General features: G+C 39.0%; 1 protein-coding gene across 4 annotated transcripts in view; it reads left to right on the forward strand.

The window, feature by feature from the left end:
* Window positions 1-16,328, forward strand: part of PCDH9 (protocadherin 9) — a 710,780-nt gene that overhangs the window by 595,334 nt on the left and 99,118 nt on the right. The gene's annotated exons all lie outside the window — the stretch shown is intronic.

A 16,328-nucleotide genomic window follows, 5' to 3' on the forward strand; every position in this document is an offset into this window, starting at 1 on the left:
ATAGCTTACAAACATCAAATCTGAGACCTTCCGCTGATGAGTGGTGGGTAACTCAAGCCAAATTCACTTACACCTTGATTTTACTCTTCTATTTCCTCCCCTTTGCTTCCCTCCCTTCTTGTAGAAAGATTGCTGTGCCTCTCACCCTGACTGATGTTTTCCCTGTTTAAAAAACATAACAAAACAATATATTAGTCAGAAGCTGCATCTACCGTGAACTCAGTGGTGACCAACTCTCAGACATGCCTATCAGACAAGACCCCTCGGGGAACTCAGGTGCAGATCTATTTCTGACTTTCAAATGGGTTTCAAGGGTGAAACAGATACTGAAATGCTCAGATTCAGTAAAGTAGACTCTGATGTAGCCCCTGGGTCTGCGCAATAGCAGAACTTGAAGCAACTATAAACTTTCCTGGCAAAACCTGTTAGTACCTGGATACTAGTCAGATTTCTTTGCTCTTTCTCCTTACAGTACATTCTATTTCTACTGGACTTTGTGCATTAGTTATTTTTTTATTTATCTTTACCTCAATTTTCCATCTTTGAAATATGAATTTTAATACTTCATTAATAAAAAAGATTTTGCAAGGCTAAAATTATTAAAAAGTCTAAAGCAGTCTGGGTCTATGGTGACAGAGGTCAGCAAATTATCAGCTTGTAATACCTGGTTAGAAGAAAGCATTTATATTTTACTCTGATGTATCTGTCTTAGCTGCATGAAAGGAAGAGAAGACTCTGCATGGGACCCTCAGGTACTTTCTCTAAGTGACATAACTGAAGGATACTGATATGAGGGGCTGGAGATTTTGCAGAAACAATTACCAATTCATTTTAATTGATTCAGTAGCTTTCCAATAATAAAAATATTAAGTATTGAATTTTTTAGTTGAGTGAAGGACAATTCTTCATGAACTGAAGAATTCAGTTTATGCCGTTATTTCGCAAAAGCAATGCCTTCGTTCATATTTGTAAGCTAGCAGTTTTGGGAAAGGCTGGATTGATAAACTATGCACAAGTACTCTGATCTCGTTTGCTGTGCATAGGAATGTGTGTTCCTATGAGTTTATATTTAGGACATAAAGAGCCAGTCTTCAGGAGTTCTGAAAAAGAGAACTTATATTCAGTATTAGCGTGCAGAATTGAAATATAATTATATATATAACACTATATTATTAAGAACAAAAGAGTAGAAATCACAGCATGCTGGAAATCCCACTCTTGAAAGAAAGGGAAAGAGAGAGAAGGGCAAGGATAAGGAAAGAGTTAATTTCCTTCATAGCAGCTTATATGGTGCTTTGTTTTGAATTGTGACTAAAACAGTACCGATAACACACTTAGGTTCTATCTTTGCTATTGTCAAGGCCTTCTCTATTTCTCACTGTGAGCCCCTAGTGTGAAGTCTGGAGGTTGCACAGTAGGTTGGGAGCTGACACAACCCTGCAGATGACCCGAACTAGCCAGAGATACTCCATAACATATAATGTCATGCTTAGCAATAAAAGGGAAAAGAGGAGGTTTTAGAAATGTTAGCCATATGAGGAACAGCTGAAGGAATTGTGGTTGTTTAATCTGGAGAAGAGGAGGCTGAGGGAGACCTCATCGCCCTCTAAAGCTACCTGAAAGGAGGTTGCAGAGAGCTAGGGATGAGTCTCTTTAACCAAGTAGTAAGCGATAGAGCAAGAAGGAATGGCCTCAAATTGCGCCAGGGGAGGTTTAGACTAGATATTGGGAAGCATTTCTTTACAGAATGGGTTGTTAGGTGTTGGAATGGGCTGCCCAGGGCGGTGGTGGAGTCCCCATCCCTGGACGTGTTTAAGAGTCGGGTTGACATAGTGCTGAGGGATTTGGTGTAGTTGGGAACTGTCAGTGTGAGGTTAATTGTTGGACTGGATGATCTTCAAGGTCTTTTCCAACCTGGACAGTTCTGTGATCCTGTGACCTTTTTCTCAGGAAACTTGCTGGACATCTGTCTGCCCTTGAGAGGCTGTGAATGACTGCCTTTGCATCACTTGTTTTGTTCGGTTTTCTTCCCTCTTTCTTCAAATTCTTTTTTTTTTTTTTTTTTTTTTTAATCTAGATACCCAAGGTTTTTTGATTTTATTCTTTCTTTCATCTTTCATATTCTTTCTTTTATTCTCTTCCTTCATCCTGCTGGGGGGTGTGTGTGTGGGGAAGTCAGTGAGCATCTGTGTGGTGCTGACCCGCCCAGGGTTTGCCAACAATAGAAGGGAATGGGAAAGAGAAGGAAAAAATTCATACTAATTTCTGATGTTCATTATGCTAGGATATATGGATTTTTCAATAGTAGCATATTAATTAAATTGTGAGTGAAAAAATAAAAAAGGGCAGTGAATTACACTGGTTGTTAGCAGGTACTTCAAGATTACAATTTCAAGGAAGAAAAAAAGTCTGGTTTTGAGAAAGTATAGCTTTGTACTCTGAGTTATACAAAACAATATCAATCTTGAAACTGTAACTGTTCCATTGTGTAAAGGATTGAATTATGAAAATGCTTTTACAATCCTTGCTATTTTCAGGTTCTTTTGACTACTTAATAGCTTCACAAAGCCGTTACGATTTTTGAAATTATTGAGCTCTGGCTATCCATGTAACGGCTCTTAGAAGAGCAGATCATATTCCTATTCAAATGCCCACTCTCCCTTTTTTATATGTAAACTAAACTTTGGAGGTTTCACTGAGAGGAACAGTTGCTCTTGCAGTTTATCCCTAATATACAAACACACATTTTTTTTCTGAACTACATTAAAGAGATTGTCTTCATGATTTAATTTCTTTATATTAGGCTCCTGTCATCTGACAGGAAGCTCGCTAGATGATAGAAACTGCAAACAGGCTTGTATGATAGACTAAACAACAAGTGTGACCTTCAGTGGCAGCCTGCAAGATAACATTTAAAAAGTACTTTTCTTTAAGTAGTGTTACCTTACTGTACTTCTAGATGAAATCTGTTAGCTTATTTGCAATGGACAACTACTTTAAACTAAAATCACATAGGAAGTAATCCTTTCTAATACATTGTTGCCTTCACAAATAGTCCTTGCTATGTATCTATCTTCTACTTCCTTAAATAACTATCTTTTTTTCATAGCCCTATTTCCAAACACTGATTTCCCTTTGGCTACCATACCCCATTGGCTCCTTAAGTCTTGGTCACGTTTATTTCTCTTCAGTCCCATTTATGCCTCTTTAACTGATTTCTTTGAAGTGCCCTTATCTGAACTAAATACAAATTTGTCTACATTGCTGAGAGCCAGCATATATAAATTTTCATTTTTTATTTAACTTTAATGTTTTTAAACTGTCTGCATAGCTCTTTCCCCTTATCCCAGGGACAAACCTGACTAGGATTTTTTCGTGCAATATTACTTCTGCTAGAAGTAGTAAATAGCAAAAATCTTCATGGTTTTCTCTGCCTTAAGAAGCAAGAGAGTACTTAATCGGAGAAAGCTATACTCAAAAGAAGCAGAAGCTTATTGGCTGGAAAGGATCACTGGAGGTCTTCTGTCTGACCTCTGCTCAAGGGATTTCCAGTTAGAGAGAATTGCTCAGGGACATGTCCAGTTGCATTTTGAATGTCTTGATGTCCCTGTGGAGACCCCACAGTCCCTCTGAGTAATGTCTTCCAGTGTTTGCCCACACTCATGGTAAACAAGTCCATGTCCCCATGGGAGAATCTCTCGTTCTTCAACTTGTGTCTGTTCCCTCCAGATCAGTCACCATTTACCTCCAAGAAGTCTAGATCAGTCTACTCTGTGCCCTCCCACAAAGTGTGGAAGACAACAATGAGGTCTTCCCTGAGCCCTCTCCTCTTAAGGCTGGAAAGACCTCATGTCCTCTCACAGCCTCTTCTTGCCCACACCCTATCTCCCTCACCAGCTTAATGACCTTTGCTGGATTCATTCCATATACCAGTGCCTTTCTTGTGCTGGGAGGCTCAAACCCATACACAGAACTCAAGATGTAGTCTCACAACTGCCAACCAGAGGATTGCTTTCCTGGGCCTGCTGACTGCTCTTCTGCTAATGCATTCCAGGTTGCATCTGTCTGGCTTTGCTGCAAGGATGTGCTGCTGACTCAGGTTCAGTTTGTCTATCAGAACCTTCAGATACTTTTCTGTCAAGCTGCTTTCTATCCAGCCAGCCTCCAGTCTATAGTATTGCATGGGGTTATTCCCTCCCGGATGCAGGGTTTTACACTTGTTGAACTTGATGATTTTGCTGTCAGCCCATTCCTCACACCTGTCCAGGTCCATATGAATAGCAGCCCTGCCCTCAAGCATATCATTTGTTCCTCCCGATTTTGTATCATCTGCAAATATTCTGAGTGTCCTCTGTCCCATCCTGCAGGTTGTTAATGAAGTCATTGAACAGTATTTGCCGGCTGGCTTTTTTATTGCTGATCACCGCTCTTTAAGACCAATAGACTAGCCAGTAGACCAGCCAATTTTTCTCCCACTTCATAGTCCACTTATCCAGTCCATAGCTCATGAATTTGGCTGTAAGAATACAATCAGAGACTGTGACAAGTGCCTTGCTAAAGTCAAAGTATGCCACATCCACCATTCTACTTTCATGCACACAGCTGGTTCTCTTATCATAGAAATCAGTCAGACAGGTTGGTCAGGCACAATTTGCCTGTAAGGGGAACTCAGTGATCAGCATGTGTCCTATCATGATGCACATGGCTGGTCTGAGGCTGGCTTTGTTGTAGGCTAAATTGTGGAAAGGAGTGTCCTTCTGCACAAAGAGCAGAAAGATGAAAGATGCCTTTGGTTCCTGATATTTTCAGTGTGAACATAGTAACATAGAAGGATCACTTGTCAAGTCTCAGTCCATGTTACATATGAGACAGGTAATGATAGAGTCATATATTAATTTGAGTCTCCTGTCCTAACTCAAGGATCTTCAGCTCTGATTAGCCAACCATATGAAAGATTTGTGCTCCTACCCTAAACCAGGTGATGTAGTTTGCCTATTCTTTTCCCACAGTGACACATCTTGTGAGATTCATCACACCTAACTTTACTGTTACCTAGATTACCTCTTTAGTTACTGAAAAGAAGTAGGCTTTCTAGGGTATAGTTCAACTAATTTATTACAAACAGCCACCTCATAATGAAATGAGGTCATGTTCTAAAAGTAAGTATAAGGAACTCTTTTTAGTTGTAGATTTAGTCAGATAAATCTCACATAGAAACATTTCTTTTGAATTTCCCCAGGATATTTCTATTACAATTCAGTTGTTATTAGGTGGATAGGAGAAAGTATAAAACCAGATTTTCCTCACTTCTAAAATATTCCAATCCAGACATCCTTGAAGATTTTGTATAGCTTATGGTACATTTCATTTCACACTAATAAATGCATGATTGAGTTTCCTTGTGATGCTATTAGCTGTGTTCTATTTGCAACATCTGAACAATCTGTTTCCTTTTGCTGCTGTTAGCTGTTGTTTAGGTATTTTGGAAACATGTCAGTTTTTTAAGGGAACCAATCTTCCCTGAGTCAAAAATACTGGAGTTTCACTATTGCCTTCGATAAATGCAGAATCAGGTTTTCAGTCTTCTTACTCTAATGTGATTCTAATTATGGTACACTTTTGTCCTCCTTCTGTTCTTTCCCTTGCAATGTTAAACTTAATTTGTTAATTACCCAGCATTTGCAAATTATGAGATAAATCTGGAACTCGTTTTATTTCCTTTGCTACTTGCTCTATGTCCTCCCTCTTAAACAAATGGAGTGATAAGCATATGACTATTTTTTTGCTAAACTTTATGTCCTTTAATAAAGTCTGGTGTACAGTGGTCGCTCTTACAGTCTTCTCAGTTTACCACAAATTACATTACCCAATCTTTGCCCTGATTCAGAAAGATACTTAGGGTTACAATTATCCACAGTTGTGTTAGGAATAATACTGAATTTAATGAGACTGTTCATGACGAAGGTTAGGGTTGTCTGTAATTACTGTTTGGTGGTAGGGGCTGCCTTCAGAATAATCTATTACAAGGATAAAAGCATTTATGAAATACTGTAAATACTGGAAGAGCCTTTTACTTAATGCAAAAATAGCACATCTAAAAAAGTGAGTTTTGAATAATGAAAGTGATTTAAATGCAGAATTCCATCCTTTACATGTATTTCTTTAAATATTGCTGAGCACCACATTTCTACTGAGGAAGAGACTACTGTCAATCTGAGATTAGCTACAAAGAATATCTTTTGAAAGATTATTCAAAGTCCTATATTGAAAAAGCCAACCAAACAGACTTTTTTCTGCAAGAAATCAAAATCTCTTTACAGGTTTTTCCACCTCTGGTCTATTCATGGTGTTCTTCCTGATACTGTCAACAAGAATGTCAGTTGTAATGCAGATATCTGTCCAACAGGAAGTGAACTGAGACCATAGGATCAATTTTCATAAGCAATTGAATAGCCATCAGTCAGTAATGATGTTTTGTTTGGACATATTAATGAACTGGATCACATACAAACTAATGATCTGTCAGAAGTTGAAAGGTCATTGTCCTTTTATCAGTCTTTATACCCTTTAGTATTCTGGAATGCTTTATTTAATTTTCCTTCTATCTTTTAACTTATTCTTTTTTAGAATATTCTTTTTTAAGTGTCTTGTAAGTCTTGTCCTAAAGCCTTATTTATCACATGACACTTTATTCCATGCTTATATTGCATCAGGCACATTTAGGTCCACAAAATTCACTGGATCTCTTGAGCATTAAACTAATAAAACTAACAGTAAATAACGACTTCATCTCCAGGCAAAATGAGACCTGAAAAATCGAAGTAGCAATTCTTGCTTTTCCACAGTCATCAGAATGAATCTTTAACAGATCATAGCCTCTGAATGCACCATCGTGGAGGTTCAGTTCTCAGATCACATTTGTCAGATTTCCAGGTCTGGAGTCTTGTCTTTACAGTAGGAATCACAGAATCAACTAGGTTGGAAAGGACCTTGAAGATCATCTAGTCCAACCATTAATCTAGCACTGACAGTTCCCAACTACACCCATACCCCTAAGCACTATGTTGACCCGACTCTTAAACACCTCCAGGGATGGGGACTCCACCACCTCACTGGGCAGCCCATTCCAACGCCTAACAACCCGTTCTGTAAAGAAATGCTTCCTAATATCCAGTCTAAACCTTCCCTGGTGCAACTTAAAGCCATTGCCTCTTGTCCTTTTGCTTGTTACTTGGTTACAGAGGCTCACCCCCAGCTCTCTGCAATCTCCTTTCAGGGAGCTGTAGAGGGCGATGAGGTCTCCCCTCAGCCTCCTCTTCTCCAGACTAAACACCCCCAGTTCCCTCAGCCGCTCCTCGTACGACCTGTGCTCCAGACCCTGCACCAGCTTCGCTGCCCTTCTCTGGACACGCTCGAGTCATTCAATGTCCTTTTTGTAGTGAGGGGCCCAAAACTGAACACAGGAATCGAGAGGCGGCCTCACCAGTGCCGAGGACAGGGGTCAGATCCCTTCCCTGTCCCTGCTGGCCACGCTATTGCTGACACAAGCCAGGATGCCATTGGCCTTCTTGGCCACCTGGGCACACTGCTGGCTCCTGTTCAGCCGGCTGTCAATCAACACCCCCAGGTCCCTCTCTGACTGGCAGCTCTCCAGCCACTCCTCCCCAAGCCTGTAGCGCTGCTGGGGGTTGTTGTGGCCCAAGGGCAGCCCCCGGCATTTGGCCTTATGGAAACTCCTCCAGCTGGCCTCAGCCCATGGCTCCAGCCTGTCCAGGTCTCTCTGCAGAGCCTCCCTACCCTCGAGCAGATCAACACTCCCACCCAACTTGTTGTCATCTGCAAACTGACTGAGGGTGCACTCGATCCCCTCGTCTAGATCATCAATAAAGATGTTAAACAGGAGTGGCCCCAAAACCGAGCCCTGGGGGACACCACTCGTGACCGGCCGCCAACCGGATTTAACTCCGTTCACTACAACTCTCTGGGCCCGACCATCCAGACAGTTTTTTACCCAGTGAAGCGTGTGCCCATCCAGGCCACGAGCAGCCAGTTACGCCAGAAGACTGCTGTGGGAAACAGTCTCAAAGGCCTTGCTAACGTCAAGGTAGTCAACATCCACAGCCTTTCCCTCATCCAATAAGCAGGTCTCCCTGTCGTAGAAGGAGATCATGTTTGTCAGGCAGGACCTGCCTTTACTAAACCCATGCTTACTGGGCCTGAGCATCTGGTTGTCCCACATGTGTTGTGTGATGGTACTCAGGATGAGCTGCTCCATCAGCTTCCTGGGCACTGAAGTCAAGCTGGCAGGCCTGTAATTTCCTGGATCATCCTTCTGACTATTCTTATATTTGGGTGTCACATTGGCCAATTTCCAATCTGTCGGACTCCTCGATGTTCCAGGAATCCTTACTGTAACTGCAGTGGTGAAGATCATGTCTTCAGCCAAAGATTTTGGCCTCCTTCTTCTAAGAACAAAGAGCAGTGAGGATCTGGCAGCCCTGCAGACAGAAATCTGTAACTTGAGGACTCCTCCTGCAGGTCCTTCCACCTGCCATCATCTACGTGTAGCCCTTCAGCTCAAACCTCTGCTCATCACCTGGTATCTCCTGGCTGCAGACCATGTTCATGGTGTGCACTCATTGATCATTTATACTTCATGAATTAGAATAATGTTTACATTTCCAGCAGTATTTTTAGGAAACCAACTTCTGACTATATTCTGACCCACTTGATTACCTCTGTCATGAATTTTACTAATCTTAAACTTTCTATAATATCAAACTTGAAAAGTTATAGATTTGCAATATTTTGACATCTTTCTTCTGTCCTTTCATGACAACTTCTACAGTCATTACTAGAAGGAAAAGTTGTATTATCATTACCTTTTTTCATTTCCTATTATTGACTACATGCCTTACTGTGAGGGTCATTATTTCAAAGATGAGTCTCTGATTTGGGGTATGTACAGCTATAGATGTTCATGTAATAAAAATGCTTGCAGTCAGATATGTACACAAGGCCTATATGCTGAAAATTCAAGTTTGAGCCAAAGCCACCAAATTTGTCATCCTAGAGTCTCATCAAATATGCATTTTTTTTCTCTCAGTTCAGCCTTATCTCATTTCTTTCTCACCTGCAAGATAAACTCCATGTAATGAGCTCTTGGTTATTCCATTCTTCTTCCCCCTTCTCTGACTTCTAAGTCTATCTAGAGCTTCCAGGAATACTTACTGTAAACATACTGCCATCCTTTGAATTAAGCTGTGCTGTGGTAAATGTAGGCATATTTAGTAATTTTTAGCTGCCTTCTTTTCAAGTTTAATTTATATTCTAAACATGCATCAACCAACTCCTGAGTTTGCCACTAAAATAAGGATTAAGTATTCATTTGGCATGCTTATCGTACGGTGGCTACTGCTATGCCAGGGGAACCAGCTGGACTGTGGAATAAAAATCTCATATTAGATTTTCCCAAGGACTTTTTCTTTAAAGAAACAACCAGAAATAATCAGGAAAAAAATAATAATATCAGTAGAAATGTTTACAGCATGAGTTGGAAAATGTGTTTGTCCTTGTTTCTGGAATCACCTAACTTCACATTTAAGCCTACTGTTTTTGAAGATAAATGTTTTATTCTGACATGAAATTTCTAAGACCTGAAGCAGTTTGTGTTTTTCCCATTAACACATGAAACACTGACTAAAAGTGTCAGTGTTATATAGCAAGTCCATCTTAACTGTAGTTCATCATATTTCATTCCTTTTATAAAAATCCTCTAATTCACAACACTCTTGCCTGAAAAAAAACAAAGAACAACAAACAAATAAATAAAATGCCACCCCAAAATGTCCCCAAATGCCCCAAGTATTAGAAGAGGGCACGGCAATTTTTTTCCTTGTGGAAGCTTTCCAGTAGTTAAAACTGTCTTCTTTCTATGCCTCTGAGCTACAGTATGTAACAGTCCTACTAAGATATAATTAGAAGTTTAGGATAATTCCAATGCTGTTTTACAACCGATGAAATCTGCTTCAGCTCTGTCTACCACCTGATTACCATGGAAACCATTGCTGGCCAACAGAATAATTCTGATCAAAAGGAATTATTATTAATCTTCGCAGTCAAGGGTAGATGGAGATTTGTACAGTTTATGTTAAAGTTTCTGGTACAAGCTGAAAGGTTCAGTAAGGGTAAATATTAATTCTTAGTGTGTTAGAGAGCAAGAGTGTTTCGTTATGAGACAAGTACAACTCGCTGTCCAAAACCCAGATATTAGCAGATTGCAATATCAGCTGTGCAGCAACCAGGAATTGGACATAAATAAAGGTAGTTTTCTAGATGGTAAGGAGCTACAAGAACAGCTGACATGAGAAAATTAACTGTCTGTTTTGACAACAGTCAAATGCTAGTTTAAAACATAGTGCTGGAAGGAAAAGGTAAGAATGTTGTACAGAGGTTAGTGTTTAGACAGGTAAATAGCTAATTTGACAAAAACATTTAGAAAAGACGCTTTTGTTTTTATTCTTAAAAACAATATGTTTGATATACAGAGTCAGTAGCCATGGTTTGTAATAAACATTGAAATTAAATATTTTAGAGAGGTTTGAGATGAGGTCATAGAAACCTATATCAAACTTCTGCTATTTGAACAAACAGAATTTGTTTATACTAAGACTATAAAGACAGAAGAGAGGCCACCATTTTCCAGGAATTCCCTGTCTTTTGAAACAAGTGCAAACTGATCAGCATTTGGCGTTTATAGACTTAGAAGGTTTGGCTTCAGAAATTGATGTTTATACCAGACACCAATGTCACCAAAACCATGATACTTGTACATTAAAACTATACAATTCAAATTTTTCCATAGTTCATATTCCAGAAAGTCTAAAAAGAAAGGAACCAAAAAGCCAACAAACATCACAAAGTTGGTGTGAGGGAACAATGTTTGAGTAATCTATATGGAAAATAATTGTAATAATTTTGTTCTGCTTTATGTAGATCAAAAAGTTATTTTTACCTTTTTATGAGTAAATAGGCATTATTTTACCTCTTTCTTCTCTTCTTTAATGGAGGAAAGACAGTTAGGCACTTAGTTCCCAGAAAACTCAGTTACAGTAAAATACATAGGTATTTAGTAATTAGTTGTCTTAGTCAAGCTATTCTTCCAGACTGTTTCTGTAGACAACAGAGATAGGTACCTTCAGACAGTGATTTAACTGCATCTTAAAATGATGTTTTTAACCTAAATTTCAAGGTGGCTTTTTATTTCCTTTAACTATAAAGGCAACATGGATGATAGGTTCAACTTGCTTTTAGAAGACTAACCTAGGTGACCTTGCCTAGGTAACCTTGCACTTGATGATCTTCAGAAATGACCAGGTGACTTGATGATTAACCACTTGTTCTCTTTGTATGATATTGCCCCGGTGACTTTTAAAAAAGCACAGGCCACATTTTTTTAAGTATTCAACTGCTGATTTTCTTTGTAGAATAGTTTGCAAGATTAATATCAGGCTGGAATGAAAAGCTGTTGGGAATGACAGGGAATGGATCATTGTTAGTATAGCAACATACTAAAGCCATGCTAGCAGGAGGGTTGTTTTGGGGTTTGCTTTTTGCTTTGTGTGTGTGTGTGTGTGTGTGTGACTGGATTAATATTGACTCTATGAACATAGTTATTTTCCTGGATTTTGTATAAATAAAATATGAAGAAGGAGACGTTTTACCTAGTCTAATGATTTGGAAGATGAGAGGAAGTACTGATACGTTGGAAGCCAAAAACATGGAGGTACTCTGGAACTCGTCATTGTACTTTATAAGAATCAGACTCTCAGTCTCCCACTGGGAAATAAAACAGGACCTCTTTCTTATTGCCTTCACCCTTGGTGGCCAATTAAAAGCCTTTCTGTTTCCAGCTGAAGATTTGGCAGGTCTACTCTTTCAGCCACAATGTGGTGAGGAGTGTAATGAAAGTTTAAGTTAAATTAGAGTTCAGCACCTGTGGCTGGATTGGCTCTGTGTTCACTTTTGACACTAAGCCAAGGCAGATCCTGAGTGAGAATCTTCTAATGTTGTTTCTTGGCAGTCAAAGTCACCTTAAATATCAGTTAATACATTTATCTTTTCTCATTTATATAGTTAGCTCCAATGCTTTGACTTCCATCTTGCTCAAAGGGACAAACTAGGACCTTGGCATGTTTCTATTACCACAGGTTTGGCTGAATGAATTATGCAGATTAAGAGAAATTTACTTTCTAAAAGGCAAAGATGAAACCATAGCAGTTATTGAGCATTATTGTGAGGGATGCTCGTGTTTTCTTAAAATCTTTTTTTGATCTCTCATTTGAATGGGAAATGATTTTTCTTTCTGTGAAGTCTTTCAAGTTTTTTTAAGTTTTGTGGTCTGCATTTAATAAAACAAAGACTTTTGAAACTCTTCAGGAAGAAAGTGAAACTCTTTACTTCAGAATAGCCATTTTTCTGAGGACTCCTATACTTTCAGAGAATAGGTAATACCTGTTTTTCAAAATTGTCATGAATGAGGCCAAGCAGACACTTGGAGATGGCCCTCTAGACTAAGTAAAAAAAAAATCAATTTATTGACTCTTTTGGCTTGGGTTTCTTTCAGTCTCACTGTGATTGTCCCTCTTTGAACCTTTTATTAAACAGGCACTCAAACAGGATCTTTATTCTTTATCAGGAGTGAGTACTCTAAATCCTTCATTTTAGGTAAATCAATATGGCTTGCTTTTTTTTTTTTTTTTTTTTTTAATTTATTTGGAACTATGTTTATAGAGATGAGAGCAAAAAGGGATGGTATTTACCTTACAGGAAGCATCTATGTCTGAGCTACCTATCTAGACTCTAATTACAGGCTACAGAAGAAAAAGGTAGTTCTAGGTGTAATTCATTTTATCCTAAAGCAGATATCTAAGAGATCAAATAAATTTCATGCTAACAGCATCTGTTTCTTCCATTGATTATAAAGGAAACTAGACAGACTAGCTGTGTTGCCTACATTGTAGTTTTGTTTCAAGTAGATAAGATTAATTGTAGCTATGTTGTCTCTATGGTCTAATGTTTTGACTATTCATCTGGAAACAGATGGGGACACTCAGCCCCCTTGGAAAGACTGTAATGGGACCAGAAAATGATGCTGATACTTTACAGAGAGATTAGATTAGCAGTGGAAAATGACTGGGGTAGCCAAGTATACTAACTTGAGCAAGGTGTGATACTGAAGGCAAGTGTTCAGACTACACGTTTAGAAAAACACAGTAACTTTAATTTCCTCTTAGTGAAATACACTATAGTGAAAAACAGTTGGAAAAGTTTCTAAAGCTAAAAATATACAATTTAATTATTTACTTTCTCAACTATTATTCTTATTTTCTTATAAAATTTGTGTATACAGAAGGCCTATTAAAAAAGCTAGTTAATTTTTTTGTTTTTTTCCATACCTCTATAGCTTTCAATTGTAAGGATGTTTATATTACAGAAATTGTATGTGAGCAGTAATAGATTTATACAATACTGTCCTTTGACATTATCAAAATAAACCACTGATATTAGTGGAATACATGCATATAAGTATTTATGAATGTATATAACTACATAATATGTAGGTAAATGTATACTTTGTAAGCATAGGTGTATGCTTGCATATCTGTTATCTTCTTTTCTTAGAAATGGGAGCTATAGTACTAGTCGATACGAATGTTCTCATATCAGTGTAGAAAGATTACAGGTGACATGCTTAATTTTAATGATTATATAATTTTAATCTGCATCTCAATCTCTTTCTAAATGTGTCTCTACCAATACATATTGGGAAGTTGCCTATTTTATTTCTGTTTGATTTTTGTGGTTGTTTTGGGTTGTTTATTGGAGGTTTTGGTGGGGCATTTTGTATTCTGTTTTTTAATCCATTGATTTCCAGGTTACTGCTGGGTATAATATATAGTATCTGTTGTATTCTTCAAGGCATTTTTCTTAGGAAAATAAATATTAAACCCAAAATTAACAAACTGGATCTAACTGGAGGAAACAAAGGCACTATAAACTTAGGAAATCTGGGGCACTATAATATAAGTCATACCTAAAATGTGCGTTGAGGCACTGTTCAGCTTTAATTCATATGCAAATATTATGTATTTGAAGAGGAAGGAATCATAGGTGGTTTATTACCTAGTAAGATTTATCTGTCGTATTATAGCTACAGTCCAGAGAGTGGAATGCTACAGAGAAGATCTATTAACATCACTGACTAAAAAAAGAAATAAATTTAGGACTGAAACTTTAGATAACAGGTCACTGCCACAGTTTTTAACTGTAGTTCAATCTACAAGACTGTACATTGTACTATTATAATTTCTGCTGAAGAAATACTGAAGTGAAATTTTGTCTTTAGTAAAAGGAAGTGTAATTATTGCTACTCAGGATTAGAGATCTGAGACGAGATTGTGCTTTAGAAAAATCATAGCTGTCATTTTTTCTGCCCTTATTCCTAAAGGAAGCTATTCCAGTTGTGGATATCTGACTCACTGCTTCTTTATGCACTAATACAGCTGTGCTAACCATTTCAGGGTGACAGCTGAGTAGAAGCCCTGGCTGTGTCTCTATCCACTCATTCCCACCTCTCCCAAATTTTCAGAAAATGTTGCAAGCCATAGATAAATGTCTTTGTGTTCATTTTACCTTTTTCTGGCCTGCATGCTAACACAGATGCTAGCAAATAACAGTCTTGCCTGCAGATTCAAGAGATTAATACAGTCAAAGGTACAGGAGTACCTATGCTGAGCTTATGCTTAGCTAAATAAATTAGGTGTACACGCTAAATGCAATAGGCATTCTATAGATAATTTTCCTATGGACACATTTTCCTATGAAATTTGTGTTGATGAAGGAAATGCACCTTATGAAGCACCAGGAATTTACTGATTGTTTAATCAATATTTGAACTGTCTAATAAAATAATACCGAAGTTATTATTAGTCAAATTACAGTACTGCTAATACTTATAGACAGTTTTATTAAAATAATGCTAATTGACAATAATAAAACAGTGAGCACCGATGCATACAAACTTTCTCATACCCGTCTACTTTTGCTGATATTATAGTCACCGTCCCAGTGCTCTTCTGGATCCCAAGCTCAACGGCAGTGTGTTCCCTCAAGTACAGTGGAAGGCCATTTGCATTATCATAGAATCAGAGAACTATAGAATGGTTTGAGTTTGAAGGGACCTTAAAGATCATGTAGTTCCAACCCCGCTGCCATGGGCAGAGACACCTTCCACTAGATCAGGCTGCTCAAAGCCCCGTCCAACCTGGCCTTGAACACTGCCAGGGAGGGGGCATCCACAAATTCCTGGTACAACCTGTTCTAGTGTCTCACCACCCTCACAGTAAAGAATTCCTTCCTTATGTCTAATCTAAACCTACCCTCTTTCAGTTTGAAACCATTATTCCATGTCCTATCACTACACTCCCTGATAAAGAGTCCCTCCCCAGCTCTCCTGTAGCCCTCTTAAGTACTGGAAGGCAGCTATAAAGTCTCCCTGGAGCCTTCTTTTCTCCAGGCCTGAACCCTAACTCTCTCAGCCTGTCCTCATAGGGAAGGTGCTCCAAACCCTTGATCATCTTCACTGCCCTCCTCTGGACCCACTCCAAGAGGTCCATGTCTTTCTTATGTTGGGGGCCCTAGAGCTGGACACAGTACACCAAGTGAGGGGGTCTCATGGGAGCGGAGCAGTGGAGGAGAATCACCTGCCTTGACCTGTTGGCCACAATTCTCTTGATGCATCCCAGGATATGGTTGGCTAGTGTACTGCAAGTACACACTGCTGGCTCATATTCAGTTTTTCATCCAGTAATACCCCCAAGTCCTTTTCCACAGGGCTGCCATCAATCATCTCATTGTCCAGCCTGTGTTTGTGCTTGGGATTGCCCCAACCCATGTGCAGGACCTTGTATTTGACCTTGTTGAACTTCATGAAGTTTTCATGGGCCCATGTCTCAAGCCTGTCAAGATCCTTCTGGATGGCATCCCTTCCCTTCAGTGTGTAGACCCCATCACACAGCTTGGTGTCATCAGCAAACTTGGTGAGGGTGCACTCAATCCTACTGTCAGTGTTGTCAACAAAGATGTTAAACAGCACCGGTCCCAACACAAACCCCTCAGGAATGCCACTTGTCACTTATCTCCCCTTGGATATCAAGCCTTTGACTGCAAATCTTTGAGTGTGACCATCCAGCCAATTCCTTATCCACTGAGTGGTCCATCCATCAAATCCATGTCACCTTAATTTAGAGACAAGGATGTCGTGTGAG

Source organism: Athene noctua, chromosome 1 (genome assembly GCF_965140245.1).
Source record: "Athene noctua chromosome 1, bAthNoc1.hap1.1, whole genome shotgun sequence".
Taxonomy (NCBI): Eukaryota; Metazoa; Chordata; class Aves; order Strigiformes; family Strigidae; genus Athene; species Athene noctua.